This window comes from Ranitomeya variabilis, chromosome 4 (assembly GCF_051348905.1).
Source record: "Ranitomeya variabilis isolate aRanVar5 chromosome 4, aRanVar5.hap1, whole genome shotgun sequence".
Lineage (NCBI taxonomy): Eukaryota > Metazoa > Chordata > Amphibia > Anura > Dendrobatidae > Ranitomeya > Ranitomeya variabilis.
In genome coordinates, this window is record NC_135235.1 from 345,067,850 (window position 1) to 345,085,545 (window position 17,696).

General features: G+C 46.4%; 1 protein-coding gene across 2 annotated transcripts in view; it reads right to left on the minus strand.

The window, feature by feature from the left end:
- The window catches only part of ZSWIM9 (zinc finger SWIM-type containing 9), an 82,549-nt gene that overhangs the window by 54,479 nt on the left and 10,374 nt on the right, over positions 1-17,696 (minus strand). Inside the window, exon 1 of one of the 2 annotated variants that reach the window (XM_077250675.1) lies at positions 10,120-10,299. The exons of the other annotated variant lie outside the window; for it this stretch is intronic. The gene's annotated coding sequence lies outside the window, so the exon portion shown is untranslated. Of the gene's footprint in view, positions 1-10,119; positions 10,300-17,696 lie in introns of those variants that run through there. 2 annotated transcript variants of the gene reach the window in all.

Sequence of the window (17,696 nt, forward strand, 5' to 3'; positions counted from 1 at the left end):
TCAAGTGCTTCACAGAAGTTTATAATGCAGAGTAGTGAAAATAAAAAAAATATTTTTTTTTCCAACAAAAATGATTTTTAGCCCCCAAGTTTTTATTTTCACAAGGGTAACAGTAGAAATTGGACCCCAAAAGTTGTTGTCCAATTTATCCCGAGTACGCTGATGCCCCATATGTGGGGGTAAACCACTGTTTGGGCGCACGGCAGAGCTCAGAAGGGAGGGAGTACCATTTGACTTTTTTAGCGCAAAATTGGCTGTCGTGTTTGGAGACCCCCTGATGTACCTAAACAGTGGAAACCCCCAAATTATAACTCCAACCCTAACTCCAACACACCCCTAACCCTAATCTCAACCCGATCCATAATCCTAATCACAACCCTAACGATAATCACAACCCTAACCCCAAAACAGCCCTAATCTCAACCCTAACCATAACCCTAATCAAAACCCTAAATCCAACACACCCCTAACCCTAATCCCAAACGTAACCCTAATCCCAACCCTAATCCCAAACGTAACACTAATCCCAACCCTAATCCAAACCCTAACCCTAATCCCAACTCTAACCCTAACTTTAGCCCCAACCCTAACCATAACTTTAGCCCCCGTCGTCACAAAAAAAGTTCAATGTAACCTTTTTTTTGTACGTCGCGTCCGCCATTTCCGCGCATGCGTGGCCGTAACTCTGCCCCCTCCTCCCCAGGACATAGACTGGGCAGCGGATGCGTTGAAAAACTGCATCCGCTGCCCACGTTGTGCACAATTTTCACAACGTGCGTCGGTACGTCGGGCCGACGCATTGCGACCGCCCCGTACCGACGCAAGTGTGAAAGAAGCCTAAGGCTACTTTCACACTAGCGTCGTACTCAGCCCATCGCAGTGTGTCGGGCCGACGTACCGACGCTAGCGTTGTAAGCGCCGCACAACGGGTGCAGCGGATGCTGTTTTTTCAACGCATCCGCTGCCCCATTGTGAGGTGCGGGGAGGCGGGGGCGGAAATGGCGGACACGTCGCACAAAAAAGTTACATGTAGCTTTTTTTGTGCCGACGGTCCGCCAAAGCACGACGCATCCGTCGCACGACGGATGCGACGTGGCAATCCGTCGCAATGCGTCGCTAATGCAAGCCAATGGAGAAAAAACGCATCCTGCAAGCACTTTTGCAGGATGCGTTTTTCTCCAACGACGCATTGCGACGGAAGCCAAAAAACGCTAGTGTGAAAGTAGCCTAACCCTAGCCCTAACCCTAAATTTAGCCCCAACCCTAACCCTAACCCTAACTCTAACCCTAACCCTAACCCTAACTCTAACCCTAACTCTAACCCTAACTCTAACCCTAACTCTAACCCTAACTCTAACCCTAACCTTAACCCTAACCCTAATTTTAGCCCCAACTCGTCTTCTCCTGCCGGCCGGCAGATGTCAGCAGATGGCGGGCGCACTGCGCATGCGCCCGCCATGATGAAAAAGCCGGCTGGCAGGAGAAGACAGAAGAGGACCCAGGGACACCGGGTGAGTATGTTAGGGTCCCCGAATCCCCCTATTTCTCTGTCCTCTGATGTGCGATCACATCAGAGGACAGAGAATTACAGATCGCTTTTTTTTTTTTTTTGCGGTCGCCGGTAAACTGTTAATTACCGGCGATCGCAAAACAGGGGTCGGTGCAAACAGACCCCGATCATGTTCTTTGGGGTCTCGGCTACCCCCGGCAGCCGAGACCCCAAAGATCTGCCGGGTCCCGGAAAAAAGATGGCGGCGCCCATGGGGAGACATGAGGAGCACCAGGGGAGGTAGGTAAGTATCGGGGGGCTATTGGGGGCCATCGGGTACCACATTTCTCTGTCCTCCGATGTGCGATCACATCGGAGGACAGAGAAATTAAACGGCAAATCGCGTTTTGTTTTTTTTTTGTTGCGACCGCCGGTAAACGGTTAATTACCGGCGATCGCAACTCGGGGGTCGGTAAAACCCCCCCGAATCATGTTCTCTGGGGTCTCGGCTACCCTCGGCAACCGAGACCCCAGAGAAAATCCGACTCTGGGGGGCGCTATTCACTTTTTCCACAGCGCCGTTAATTAACGGCGCTGTGGTTTAAGTACCCTTAGCGGCCGCCGTTAAAAGGCGTATCGGCGGTCGTTAAGGGGTTAAAACCTGAAGAGAACCTGAGGCCTGCCATCGTCCTGCAACAGCCAGTGCCATGCTAGAGTCCAGATCCACCCTGATGCCAGCCACTGTGAAGACATGCAGCTCCAGCCGGAGGATTGTCAGCCTTTTTTACGTGTGTGTGTAAAAATGTGTGTGTGTGTATGCGTCTTCTGATTGGGTTCACCTTTCTGCCTTTGTTGTACATATGTGTATTTGCATAAAGCTTATGTGCGTGCGTGTGTTTTTTTTTTTTTGTACGGCTGTGCTTTTGTAAGTATGACTTCATGTGCCTGCACCTTATTATGCCTTTGCCAATCTTATGCCTGTTCATGTGGGAGGGTATGTGTCCACGTTCAGGATTGCATCAGGATTTGGTCAGGATTTCTCATCAGTATTTGTAAGCCAAAACCAGGAGTGGGTGTAAAATGCCGAAGTGGTGCATGTTTTTTTTTATTATACTTTTCCTAATTGTTACACTTCTGGTTTTGGATTACAAAAACTGCTGGAAAATCCTGACCAAATCCTGATGCAATCCTGACCGTGGACACATACCAAGCATGTTAGTGCGCATCTTGTTGATTGCATGTGCATTTGTCCATGCCTTAATTGGTTAGTTGCCTTTTCCTGATGTGTTTACTAAGTATAGTGGTCTGTGCAGCATGTGGTTTAAATGTTTTTTTTTGTTTTTTTTTGTAATCGGATGTATTTTTGCATAGTATAGTGGTCTGCAGCTTGTGGTTTGAACGTGTGAGCGTGTTTTTTTTTTTTTCTATTTCAAAGTGTTGATTTTATTATTACTGTGGAAACCATTCGCAGTTGATGTACCGTACTTGTATTTAAAATAAAGAGCATTTCAGCTCCTAATTGTGATAAGAAAAAAAAAAATAATAAAAAAAAAGTAATAAAATCTTTTTTGAAAAATTGTCTGTAGTATCATTTCATAAAGGTAAATTTAAAACTGGTGTATGTACCAATGGTTACACATGCAATACAGAGTTGGTTGCGGGCTCTTTTTTTAATAAAGGTTACACTTAAAGGTTTTTTGGGGGAGGTGATTTTTGAAAATAAAATGGGGTAAATATATGTTTACATGGTGGTTTCACATTTAAAAATATTTTTTTGGGAACATGGAAATGAATGGTATACCGTGCACCTGTTTTTGGGTTTTGGTGTTCACATTTAATGAACTTTTCTCACATCATTAGCAGGGTGTTTATTAAAACATTACCTAGTTTAGGGGGTGGTCTAACTATAAATCCATTATACTTATTATAGATACACCAGGGACCAGGTCCATAGCACCCGCCTGTGTTCCATACCAGGACCAGCCCACCAGGCAAGCCCACCAGGACCACAGCCGCTGCCTGCCTTACCCACCAGGACCAGGCCCAACAAATCTTGAAAAGTAAGTTTTGAAGACCCCCAATCTGCTACTTCAATGTGTAGAGCAGATTTCAAGTGTCTTTTTAACTTACAGAAACACCAGGACCACAGCCGCTGCCTGCCTTGCCCACCAGGACCAAGACCACAGCCGCTGCCTGCCTTGCCCACCAGGACCACAGCCGCTGCCTGCCTTGCCCACCAGGACCAGGCCCAACAAATCTTGAAAAGTAAGTTTTGAAGACCCCCAATCTGCTACTTCAATGTGTAGAGCAGATTTCAAGTGTCTTTTTAACTTACAGAAACACCAGGACCACAGCCGCTGCCTGCCTTGCCCACCAGGACCAAGACCACAGCCGCTGCCTGCCTTGCCCACCAGGACCACAGCCGCTGCCTGCCTTGCCCACCAGGACCAGGCCCAACAAATCTTGAAAAGTTTTGAAGACCCCCAATCTGCTACTTCAATGTGTAGAGCAGATTTCAAGTGTCTTTTTAACTTACAGAAACACCAGAACCACAGCCGCTGCCTGCCTTGCCCACCAGGACCAAGACCACAGCAAGACACAGCAACAATGTCCTCTTCTGACAGCCCTCCTCCACAGCAACAGCGTGTATCGGTAACTTAACACAAAAAATGTTTTTGATTTTGTTTTTTTAAATTTACATTTTTGTGGATCACTACATGCATAAATTATGTTTCAACAGGAAGCTGAATCAGATGAGGAGCTGTCAGAAGGGGGCGAGACGGGTGGAGAGATGCAAGTGGAGGAGGAACAAAGTGTAAGTAGTGGTGAAACAGTTGCTTCGCACATCACACTGCACCATACACAAAACAGATTTTCATACATAACTAAACACAGAAAATATATGCCTACATTACTGAGAATTTTTTTCCTTTATTTCAGTCTCCTGCTGCTGCTGCAGCCGCTGAAGGTTCTCCCAGACGCTCCCAGAGTCGGCGGAATCGTCGCCGCGGTCGGCCATCAGTGAGTTTTTTTTGTTGGGAGGGGGATTCTATTGGTACTTTAGTGTTTCAGTGTACTAATTTGTTTGTTTTTCTTCTTTTTTTTTGGCACAGGCTTCACAGCGTGCTCCCGCCGAAGACGACGATGACGACATAGACATCGATTGTCTCATCGAGGAGGTTCGCGAGCGGGAGCCGCTGTGGAACATGGCTGACCGCAAGCATTCCGATACTAGTGTCACCCGCCGGCTCTGGGACGAAGTGTGTCACAACCTATTTCCAAGGTGGGAGAGCCTTCATCCTCAGCAGCTGAGCAAACTAGGTAAGTATTCACTTTCCAGTGATGTTTTGAGCTGACTGTAATGTATTGCATTTACCAATTTTTTTTTTTTTCTTTTGTTTCTTGTCTTCACAGGTCAAAAGGTTAGGAAGCGGTGGCGGTCACTGAGGGATCGCTTTAAGAGGGAAATCAACGAGGAGATGCAGGCCCCGAGTGGCTCTGCAGGAAGGAAGAGGAGCAAATATAAACATGGCCAGGCCCTCTCCTTCCTGAAGCGAACAATGCTGAGCAGAGTGTAAGTATTCGTCAGCCCACTAATAACCATGTTAACCTGTCTACTTAGTTTGCTTTCAGTCAGGGCTTTTTCATATCAATGTATTAATTTCTTTAGTTTTTTCTTTCACAGCACCTTCTCCAGCCACCGTGCGCCTGCATCTTCCTCTGCGCCCTCTGGAGCGATCCCTCCTGAGTCCGCCACTGAGGGCCACGTTGGTAGGCCCCACACCACTGACCCCTCCTCTGACCCCTCTGTCCCCTCCTCTGACCCCTCTGTCCCCTCCACTTCATCCGCCCCAAGCAGTGGAGCATTATTGCAGCCTTCATTGCTCGCATCTGATGCTGAACAGTTAGCGTTCCCTTTACCCCACCCCTCTGATCCTGCCACCTCTAGACCACCATTAGGTTCTTGGCGGCAGCGACAGAGGGGTCAGGAAAGGAGCTATGCTCCTGAGTTCTTACACCTGAATGCATCCTTCCAAGGCTCTTTCAAAATTTTGGGAGAGCAAGTGACTGCTGGTTTCAACATGGTGCAATCACGCATCAGTGAAACAAGCCAGGAAACCAGCAGTCCCTTGGATAGGCTGCATTCAGCTGTAAGTCCAAATCCGGCCAATATTTTTTTTCAATCCATGCTCAGGAGCATGGAGAAGCTTTCTTTTGAGCAACAGATGCGCGTAATGAATACCTGCCATAATGCTCTACTGAAGGCCATTAACGACCCCCAATCGACCCACACACCTCCCCACACATCCACTACAATTCCACCCCAGGCCCCATTTCCACACCATGCCCAACCCCAGGCCCCATTTCCACACCATACCCCCCATTACCAAACCCAGCCCCAATACCCACACCAGCCCCATTACCAAACCCAGCCCCAATCCCCACACCAGCCCCAATCCCCACACCGGCACCATTACCAAACCCAGCCACAAACCCCATGCCAGCCCCATTACCCAACCCAGTCCCACTACCCAACCCAGTCCCACTACCCAACCCAGTCACAATACCCAACCTAGTCCCAACACCCAACCCAGTCCCAATACCCATCCCGGCCCCAAAACCAAATTCCTTCCCCACTGTTTCCTTCCTTGCCCAGCTATTTCTTCGCCAGTAAGTCTTCCCCCTACCCCAACACCACCCCCCTCTGGTCAGCCTCCTGGTTTTACCCCCCCTTCCACTGCACCCCAAACAAGTAGGGTTTCCCCACCTATCGAGGTGGTCCAACCTTCCAGCCCCTCCTCCCCTCGTATCTCCACCCCCCACTTTCAAGATTTTTAAATCTATGTTAAAAAGTTATTTTCTATCCAAAACTTTGAAAATGTTTTCAAAAAAATTTTGAACATAAAAAATATCTATATGTTTTTTGGTAAAAAAAAAAAATTTTGAAAAAAGAGTTCAAATAAAATTCAGTTTGATTAAAATTCTACTCTGTGTGTGTGTGGATTTATTAAGGTCATATGGTAACTAATAACAAAGGTAAAATAAAAATAAACAGCAGACGTGTGAAAGGTATAAAATATTGATTTTACTAACAAGAAAACCACGCTTTTGTATTTTGGGGGTTTTTTTCTGTTTTTTACATAAACAAGTACATGGAAAACAGGTTACACAATCATGTCTTGCCATGGGATCCGCCCGACCGGTGACACAAAATAATCGGCAAACTGGTCCCTCATCCTTGTAACAGAACCTGCAGAGCGAACCGAGCTGCTGCGGTAGTCCCACAAGGTGGTCTCCAACTCTTCGCCATCCAAGGAAACGGGCTCCTTTGAAAGGACAAAGTTGTGGAGCACCACACAGGCTTTAACTACCTCGTCAATAGTTGTGATTTTCAGTTTGATAGCCGTCAGCAGAACTCGCCACTTCGCCGTCAATATGCCAAAAGAACACTCCACTACTCTTCGTGCTCTAGTAAGCCGGTAATTAAAGACCCGCTTGGTATGGGTTAAGTTCCGGCTACTATACGGTTTCAGTAGGTGCGGCGACAGTTGAAAGGCTTCATCACCTACACAAACATATTCCATGGCTGGTTCACTTGTTCCTGGCAGTGGTCTGGCTGGCGGGAAATCGTAGGTCTCTCCATAAAGGCAACGACCCATTGGTGAGTTTTTAAAAACTTGCGAATCGCTGGACCATCCATACGCTCCTATGTCCACGGCAAGGAACTTGCAGTTGGCGTCTGCAATAGCCATAAGGACGATGGAGAAATACTTATTGTAATTATAGTACTCCGATGCTGTTCCTGCCGGTTTCGCAATCCGTATGTGTTTCCCGTCAACTGCACCCACACAATTTGGGAAATTGCAAATTTGCTGAAACTGTTCTGCACTTCGCAACCAGATTTCCATGGATGGTTGGGGGATATACTCTGGTTGCAAAGTGGTCCAAATAGCCCGACATGTGTCCTTCACTATTCCTGAAATAGTGGAAATGCCCAGCCTGAATTGGTAATGGAGCGAAGTCATAGATTCACCCGTAGCTAGGAAAGTTTAAAAAAAAAAAAAAATGTTAGAAAAAATTGCACAGACCAACAAGTTTCAATATGGCACTGTTAAATTTTTTTAAGGACGGGACACACAATAAAACCAGCATGAAACGGGTGTAAAAAAGCAGCGGAATGGCCGCAAAGAAAACCAAAATTACATGCTGCAGAAAATAGTGCGCAGCATGTCAGCGCAGTATTGTCTGCAGCATGTAATATAACATAAAAAATGACCAATGACAGAAAAACAAGTAGTTGCATGTCAACCCCCCCCCCCCAAAAAAAAATGCAGAAAATGCAACGCAATATTTCAGCGCAGTATTTTCTGCAGTCTGCTATATAACATTCAAAATCAGCAATGACATTTAAAAAAAGCAGTGGAATGGCCGCAAAGAAAACCAAAATTACATGCTGCAGAAAATAGTGCGCAGTATGTCAGCGCAGTATTGTCTGCAGCATGTAATATAACATAAAAAATGACCAATGACAGAAAAACAAGCAGTTGCATGTCAACCAACCCCCCCCAAAAAAATTCAGAAAATGCAACGCAATATTTCAGCGCAGTATTTTCTGCAGTCTGCTATATAACATTCAATTACTTACCGCAGGGTCACCATCAGCCGCTCCGCCGGTGTGATGGCAAGCCTCATCCTTGTGTCCTGTCTTCGGATGACATCCTCCATTTTTGCAAGCAAAAAGTCAAAATTTTCCATCCTCATCCGCACGTAGTTGTAGAATTTGTGTGGATTGTGCCGCAACTCCAGGTACAGAGTGGACTGGACACCCCGGGTCATTCGTAGTTCATTAATCGGATGAATCCACAGTCGTCTCCGTCTCCGTTGCTGCAGAAGCATCCTACGCCTTTCCGCTGCCGCCTCCTTCTCCCGCACTATGATATCCAGGCGATTCGTCTCAAAGATAACGTCGGTAACCAAACTAGCAATCCTCACAAGAACACCTTCCATCGCTGCCACAAAACTAAAACCCTCAAAGATGGGCTGTAAAAACAGTAACTATATAGTTTTCCATATTTTCCAGTAGCCAATCACCACCCGTGGCCAATTTTCCAGTAGCCAATTGCGATCCACCCGTGGCTGTTAACATGTTAATCTCCCAGCCCCAGATCACAAAAAATGGAGACATTACGGGTCTTGGAAAATGGCTTTTTTTTTCAGAAACCTTGGATTTTTTTCCCACTAAAATATAGAAGAACCTATACATGTTTGGTATCCACAAACTTGTAATGACCTGGAGAATCATAGTGGCATATCAGTTTTAGCATTTTGTAAACATGGTAAAATAAAAAAAAAAAATATTGTAGAATTGTAATTTTTCTTGCAATTTCAACGCATTTTGATTTTTTACCCATTTTTCAGTACACTATATGGCAAAATCAATGGTGTCATTCAAAAGTTCCGCAAAAAACAAGCCCTACTACGGACATATTGGCAGAAAAATATAACAGTTATGACTCTGGGAAGAAGGGGAGCACGAAACGGAAACTCAAAAAAGTAAAAACCCAAAGCGGGAAGGGGTATTTATATTTATATATATATATATATATATATATATATATATATATATATATATATATACTAGATTGTGGCCCGATTCTAATGCATCGGGTATTCTAGAATATGCATGTCCCCGTAGTATATGGACAATGATTCCAGAATTTGCGGCAGACTGTGCCCGTTGCTGATTGATCGAGGCAACCTTTATGACATCATCGTCGCCATGGCAACCATTATGACATCTACGTCGATACTGTGCCCGTCGCTGGTTGGTTGAGGCCTGGCGGCCTCGACCAATCAGAGACGCGGGATTTCCATTATGACATCATCGTCGCCATGCTGTGTCCGTCGCTGAGACGCGGGATTTCCAGGACAGACAGACGGAAAAACCCTTAGACGATTATATATATAGATATATATACATACACACACAGTATAGACCAAAAGTTTGGACACACCTTCTCATTTAAAGATTTTTCTGTATTTTCATGACTATGAAAATTGTACATTCACACTGAAGGCATCAAAACTATGAATTAACACATGTGGAATTATATACTTAACAAAAAAGTGTGAAACACTGGTACACAGACAGGCAGACGGGTACAACAGAGACACTGGCAGGCAGGCGGGCACGGCTGGCTCTCTGGTAGGCAGGCAGGTATACTGGAAGAACCGGCAGGGACCGGTCTGCAAGCAGGTATGTAAAACAGGTAAGAACCTGTTCAGACAGGAGGACTATATATATATATATATATGTGTATGTGTGTGTGTACACATACACACACAGTATAGACCAAAAATTTGGACACACCTTCTCATTTAAAGATTTTTCTGTATTTTCATGACTATGAAAATTGTACATTCACACTGAACGCATCAAAACTATGAATTAGCACATGTGGAATTATATACTTATACTTATATTCTAGTTTCTTCACACACGTTTCTTTACACACGGTCTGCAGGCAGGTATGTAAAACAGGTAAGAACATGTGGAATTATATACTTAACAAAAAAGTGTGAAACAACTGAAATTATGTCCTATATTCTAGTTTCTTCACAGTAGCCACCTTTTGCTTTGATGACTGTTTTGCACACTCTTGGCATTCTCTTGATGAGCTTCAAGAGGTAGTCACCGGGAATGGTCTTCCAACAATCTTGAAGGAGTTCCCAGAGATGCTTAGCACTTGTTGGCCCTTTTGCCTTCACTCTGCGGTCCAGCTCACCCCAAACCATCTCGATTGGGTTCAGGTCTGGTGACTGTGGAGGCCAGGTCATCTGGCGTAGCACCCCATCACTCTCCTTCTTGGTCAAATAGCCCTTACACAGACTGGAGGTGTGTTTGGGGTCATTGTCCTGTTGAAAAATAAATGATGGTCCAATGATGGCCATAGGAGGGCAATAACAAAGCAGCAGAAACACTTTGTGCAAGGAGGAACAGAAGATGCAGTGCCACAGCCCTGCAAAATAACCTCCAGAAGGACACTAACATCCATGTGTCTGCTCAAACGGTCAGAAAAAACTCAGTGAGGATGTTATGTGGGCCTGATTTCAACAAGTGGGTTTTGCACTTACATCGATTGGCAGATTCGACATTGGCGCCTTGTGCTCTTCACAGAACAGTTTTAAACTGTGCACATGTGACAAAAGTGACATGTTGGAGACGCTGTGGAGAACGTTCTACTGCCTGTAAAAAACCTCCAGGATGACCGCTTCAGTAGTAGGTCAGTAAAGGTGTGGGGAGGCATTTCTCTGGAGCACCGCACAGCCCTTCATGTGCTAGCCAAAGGTATCGGGATGAGATCATGAGACCCATTGTGAAACCATATGCAGGTGCACTGGGCCTCTAGTTCCTTCTGATACATGACAATGCTAGACCTCATGTGGTGGATGCGTGTCAGCAGTTCCAGTATGATGAAGGCATTGGTTAAATGGACTGGCCTACCCATTTCCCAGACCCGAATTCAATCAAGAAACATTAGGGCCATCACATCTCGTTCCATCCACCAACGCTACGTTGCACCACAAACTGCCTAGGAGTTCACTCATACTTTAATCCAGGTCTGGGAGATCCCTCAGGAGACCATCCACTGCCTCATTAGGACCACGCCTGTCACGCTCGCGCCCAGACTGGTTGGCGCGGTCGTGTGGGGGTGTGGCCCCACTGGATCACAGACCAAACTTCCCTGGAAGGGGCATAACTAAGTAGCTTCCTAGGTGTTCGATGGAGCCTCTGATGGTGAGGTCAGACTTGTGCAATAGGAAGCTACCAGGTACCTCTCCAGGGTGGTGTCTGGCTGTGGCTGCTGATCCCACCGGGGAACGGAACATAGACAGGCAAGTGGGCACGGCTGGCACTCTGGCAGACAGGCGGGCACGGCTGGTACACAGACAGGCAGACGGGTACAACAGAGACACTGGCAGGCAGGCGGGCACGGCTGGCTCTCTGGTAGGCAGGCAGGTACACTGGAAGAACCGGTAGGGACCGGTCTGCAGAACCTGTTCAGACAGGAGGACTTAAGAATAGGTAGATAAAGACCGCAAGAGCAGATGCAGAGCGAAAGCACAGGAGCTAGAGCCAAGAACAGAGATGCAGGAGGCGAAGCCAAGAGCAGGAGGCGGAGCCAAGCACAGAAACGCAGGAGGCGGAGCCAAGAACAGGAGGCGAAGCCAAGCGCGGAAACGCATGAGGCGGAGCCAAGATCTGGAGGCGGAGCCAAGCGCAGAAACACAGGAGGCGGAGCCAAGAGCTGGAGCCAAGTGCAGAAATGCAGGAGGCGGAGCCAAGAGCTGGAGGTGGAGCCAAGTGTAGAAACGCAGGAGGCGGAGCCAAGAGCTGGAGGCGGAGCCAAGAGCGGGAAAAGTAGAACCGCAAGGAGCGGAGTCGGGTAGAACCGCAAGGAGCGGAGCAAACTAGAACCACAAGAAGCGGAGCCGCAGAGAAAGAGCGGAGCGGAGCCGCAGAGCAAGAGCTGAGCGGAGCCGCAGAGCAGGGCCACAGAGTGCAGAGCAAATTAAGAGTATAAAGCAAAGTGCAGAGCAAAGCTACAGAGAGCAAAGCTGAGAGCAAAGCCACAGAGTGCAGAGCTGAGCAAAGTCAGAGTGCAGAGCAAGACACAGTGCAGAGCAAAACCAAGGTTGCAGAAAGCGGAACCGAAAGCAGAGCAAAGCAAGACACAGAGTATGCACAGCAGGGAAAGGAAACCAAGGCAGGGATATAAACGGACACAAGAACGGGGCTAGACTAAGACAGAGTCAGGAACGAAACAAGGCACAGAGACATGGACACAAGCCAGGGTACTACGCCCCTCTGGGTGGCGGACATAGGCCAGGGTACGAAGCCCCGCTGGGTGGCTACACAGGAAACAGACCAGGGTACAACGCCCTCCTGGGTGGGAGACATGAGAGTAAGCGAGACAGGGCCTGGCACCTCAGCAGCTAAGAACTGACTGAGGGAGTAAGTTGCACAGACCCCCACCAATGGGTGGGGATGTCAAATACAGGAAGCCTCATGGCGATTGGCCAGGGACACCTTAGCAAGGTGCACACAGTCTCTATAAGAAACAGGAGTTGCCGGCGCCGCCCCCCTATGCACACAGACAGAGCATGCACAGAGCAAACAGCAGACATGAGGCACACAGCATGGAGCTGGCAGCAGAGAGAAGTCACAACAAGGCCCAGAGAAGTGAGTTCGAGTGTAATGCAGGCGGGGATGGGAGGCCATGCAGTGATGCCAGCAGAGTTGTTACAATGCCCAGGCATTGTAGGAAGGTCATACAGGCACATGGAGGCCACACACAGACACGCACATACTACTAAGCATAATTTCCTTGTCTTGAGGCATTTCCTCTGAAGTTGTATTGGCCTGTAATTTGATTTTTCACTTTGATTTTGAGCATCATTCCAAATCCAGACCTCCATGGAATATTAATTTTGATTTATATTGATCATTTTTCGGTTTTATTGTTTTCAACACATTCTACTATGAAATGAATAAAGATTTGCAACTGGAATATTTTATTATCTTGGATGTGATATTTTAGTGTTCCCTTAGTTTTTTTTTTTTGAGCAGTGTGTATACATATACACACAAATTTCAATAACGTCACTTCACCACTTAAAAAAAACAAAACTGGATACGGCTATCACTTCTGTATCTGTACTCAACTGGATAATCATATTACCTGATCACTTTACTGCACAATGAATGTTAATTAAAGAAAAAGTTTTTTTGCAGTTTTTTTTTAAATTTCATTGCACTTGTAATTTCTTTCACACTTTTCAGCACATCTTATAGGTAAATAAATGGTTCAAGTCAAAACTACAAATCATCCCGCAATCATCCCAGAAAACACACCAAAGAAAACACTATACGCAGCATTTTTCATGTGTGTTAAAATGCTTTGTATGAACATAGCAGTATTAGGGTATGTTAAAAAAAAACTTGTGACTCTTAGAAAGGAAGGGGAAAAACGCCCCCAAAATTAAAAATGTCCTGACCATTGAACATTAGGGGTCATATGAGAAGGTACTGATATACAATTGTGCTCAAAAGTTTACATACCCCAACAAAATTTTTGCTTTCTTGGCCTTTCTCAGAGAATATTAATGATAACACCAAAACTTTTCCTCCACTCATGGTTACTGGTGGGGTGAAGCCATTTATCGTCAAACTACTGTGTTTTCTCTTTTTAAATCATAATGACTATCCAGAACATCCAATTGACCCTGATCAAAAGTTTAAATACCCTGTTGTGAATTCCGTTCTCGAACTCCCTCCTGTGGTCATGAATGGTACTTCGGCGAGTTCTGTCCGTGGACTCCCTCTGGTGGCTATGAGTGGAGCTGCTGGTTCTGAGATTCCTTCCTCAGCTGCTCTCGTTTAGGGCTAGGCTGGCTTCTCTATTTAACTCCACTCAGATCGTTACTCCATGCCAGCTGTCAATGTCTTAGTACTGGTTCAGATCTCTCCTGGATCTTTCTGATGACCTGTCTACTCCAGCAGAAGCTAAGTCCCTGCTAGTTATTTTGTTGTTCATTGTTTTTCTCTCCAGCTTGCTACCATGATATTGCCTTGCTAGCTGGAAGCTCTGGGATGCAGAGTGGCACCTCCACACCGTGAGTCGGTGCGGGGGTCTTTTCGCACACTCTGCGTGGTATTTTGTAGTTTTTTGTGCTGACCGCAAAGATATCTTTTCTATCCTCCGTCTGTTTAGTGAAGTCTGGCCTCCTTTGCTAAAACCTGTTTCATTCCTGTGTTTGTGACTTCCATCTTAACTCACAGTCAATATTTGTGGGGGGCTGCCTTTTCCTTTGGGGAAATTTCTCTGAGGCAAGGTAAGGCTTTATTTCCTATCTTTAGGGGTAGTTAGCTCTTAGGCTGTGAAGAGGCGTCTAGGGAGAGTTAGGTACGCTCCACGGCTATTTCTAGTGTGTGTGATAGGATTAGGGGTTGCGGTCAGCAGAGCTCCCACTTCCCAGAGCTTGTCCTGTTCTACGGTTTAATCATCAGGTCATTTCGGGTGCTCCTAACCACCAGGTCCATAACAGTACAGCTAGCCTACAAAGTGTTAATGCATCTCAATAGAGGGATAAGAGAAGTTCTGAGACCATTTTTTTTTTCCTCTGCAGTGTGATTTGTCTTTCTTTTCCCCTTAACCTCTGGGTGGTTCAGGACTCAGGTGCAGATATGGACATTCAGGGTCTGTCCTCTTGTATGGATCAACTCACTGCAAGGGTACAAAGCATTCAGGATTATGTAGTTCAGAATCCGATGTTAGAGCCTAGAATTCCAATTCCTGATTTGTTTTCTGGGGATAGATCTAAGTTCCTGAATTTCAAAAATAATTGTAGACTGTTTCTTGCTTTGAAACCCCGCTCCTCTGGTGACCCCATTCAGCAAGTAAAAATCATTATTTCTTTGTTACGTGGCGACCCTCAAGACTGGGCATTTTCCCTGGCGCCAGAAGACCCTGCACTGCTTAATGTAGATGCGTTTTTTCTGGCGCTTGGATTGCTTTATGATGAACCAAATTCAGTGGATCAGGCAGAGAAAATCTTGCTGGCTTTGTGTCAGGGTCAGAATGAAGCAGAGGTATATTGTCAGAAGTTTAGAAAGTGGTCTGTGCTTACTCAGTGGAATGAGTGTGCCCTGGCGGCAATTTTCAGAAAGGGTCTTTCTGAAGCCCTTAAGGATGTTATGGTGGGGTTCCCCACGCCTGCTGGTCTGAATGAGTCTATGTCCTTGGCCATTCAGATCGATCGGCGCTTGCGTGAGCGCAAAGCTGTGCACCATTTGGCGGTATCTTCTGAGCAGAGGCCTGAGCCTATGCAATGTGATAGGACTTTGACCAGAGCTGAACGGCAAGAACACAGACGTCAGAATGGGCTGCGTTTTTACTGTGGTGACTCCACTCATGCTATCTCTGATTGTCCTAAGCGCACTAAGCGGTTTGCTAGGTCTGTCACCATTGGTACTGTACAGCCTAAATTCCTTTTGTCCGTTACTCTGATTTGCTCTTTGTCGTCCTATTCTGTTATGGCATTTGTGGATTCGGGCGCTGCCCTGAATTTGATGGACTTGGAGTTTGCCAGGCGCTGCGGTTTTCCCTTGGAGCCTTTGCAGCATCCTATTCCTTTAAGGGGAATTGATGCTACGCCTCTGGCCAAGAATAAACCTCAGTACTGGACTCAGTTGACCATGTGCATGGCTCCTGCACATCAGGAGGATATTCGCTTTTTGGTGTTGCATAATCTGCATGATGTGGTCGTATTGGGTTTGCCATGGCTACAAGTCCATAATCCAGTATTGGATTGGAAATCGATGTCTGTGTCCAGTTGGGGTTGTCAAGGGGTACATGGTGATGTTCCATTGTTGTCAATTTCTTCTTCCACTCCTTCTGAAGTCCCTGAGTTTTTGTCGGATTACCGGGATGTATTTGATGAGCCCAAATCCAGTGCCCTACCTCCTCATAGGGATTGCGATTGTGCTATTAATTTGATTCCTGGTAGTAAGTTTCCTAAGGGCCGACTGTTCAGTTTATCTGTGCCAGAACACGCCGCTATGCGGAGTTATATAAAGGAGTCCTTGGAGAAAGGGCATATTCGCCCGTCGTCGTCACCGTTGGGAGCAGGGTTCTTTTTTTGTGGCCAAGAAGGATGGTTCTCTGAGACCTTGTATAGATTACCGCCTTCTTAATAAAATCACGGTCAAATTTCAGTACCCTTTGCCTCTACTGTCTGATTTGTTTGCTCGGATTAAGGGGGCTAGTTGGTTCACCAAGATAGATCTTCGAGGGGCGTATAATCTTGTGCATATTAAACAGGGAGATGAATGGAAAACAGCATTTAATACGCCCGAGGGCCATTTTGAGTACCTGGTGATGCCATTCGGGCTTTCTAATGCCCCATCTGTGTTTCAGTCCTTTATGCATGACATCTTCCGAAAGTACCTGGATAGATTCATGATTGTATATTTGGATGATATTTTGGTCTTCTCGGATGACTGGGAGTCTCATGTGAAGCAGGTCAGAATGGTGTTCCCGGTCCTTCGTGCTAATTCCTTGTTTGTGAAGGGGTCTAAATGTCTCTTCGGAGTTCAGAAGGTTTCATTTTTGGGCTTCATTTTTTCCCCTTCTACTATCAAGATGGATCCTGTTAAAGTTCAGGCCATTTATGATTGGACTCAGCCTATATCTGTGACGAGCCTTCAGAAATTCCTGGGCTTTGCTCATTTTTACCGTCGCTTCATCGCTAATTTCTCTAGTGTGGTTAAACCGTTGACTGATTTGACTAAGAAAGGTGCGGATGTGGTGAATTGGTCTTCTGTGGCCGTTGAGGCTTTTCAGGAGTTGAAACGTCGTTTCTCTTCAGCCCCTGTGTTGTGTCAGCCAGATGTTTCGCTCCCTTTTCAGGTCGAGGTGGATGCTTCTGAGATTGGAGCAGGGGCTGTTCTATCTCAAAGAAGTTCTGATGGCTCTGTGATGAAGCCATGTGCTTTCTTTTCTAGGAAATTTTCGCCTGCTGAGCGTAATTATGATGTTGGCAATCGGGACTTGTTGGCTATGAAGTGGGCATTTGAGGAGTGGCGACATTGGCGTGAAGGAGCCAAGCATCGCGTGGTGGTCTTGACGGATCACAAGAATCTGACATATCTCGAGTCTGCCAAGCGGTTGAATCCTAGACAGGCTCGATGGTCGCTATTTTTCTCCCGTTTCGATTTTGTGGTTTCATACCTTCCGGGTTCTAAGAATGTGAAGGCTGATGCCCTTTCAAGGAGTTTTGTGCCTGATTCTCCGGGAGTTCCTGAGCCGGCTGGTATTCTCAAAGAGGGGGTAATTTTGTCTGCCATCTCCCCTGATTTACGGCGGGTGCTACTGGAGTTTCAGGCTGATAGACCTGACCATTGTCCAGCGGAGAGACTGTTTGTCCCTGATAGATGGACTAGTAGAGTTATCTCTGAGGTTCATTGTTCGGTGTTGGCTGGCCATCCTGGAATCTTTGGTACCAGGGATTTGGTGGCTAGGTCCTTTTGGTGGCCGTCCTTGTCACGGGATGTGCGTTCCTTTGTGCAGTCCTGTGGGACTTGTGCTCGGGCTAAGCCCTGCTGTTCTCGTGCCAGTGGGTTGCTTTTGCCCTTGCCAGTCCC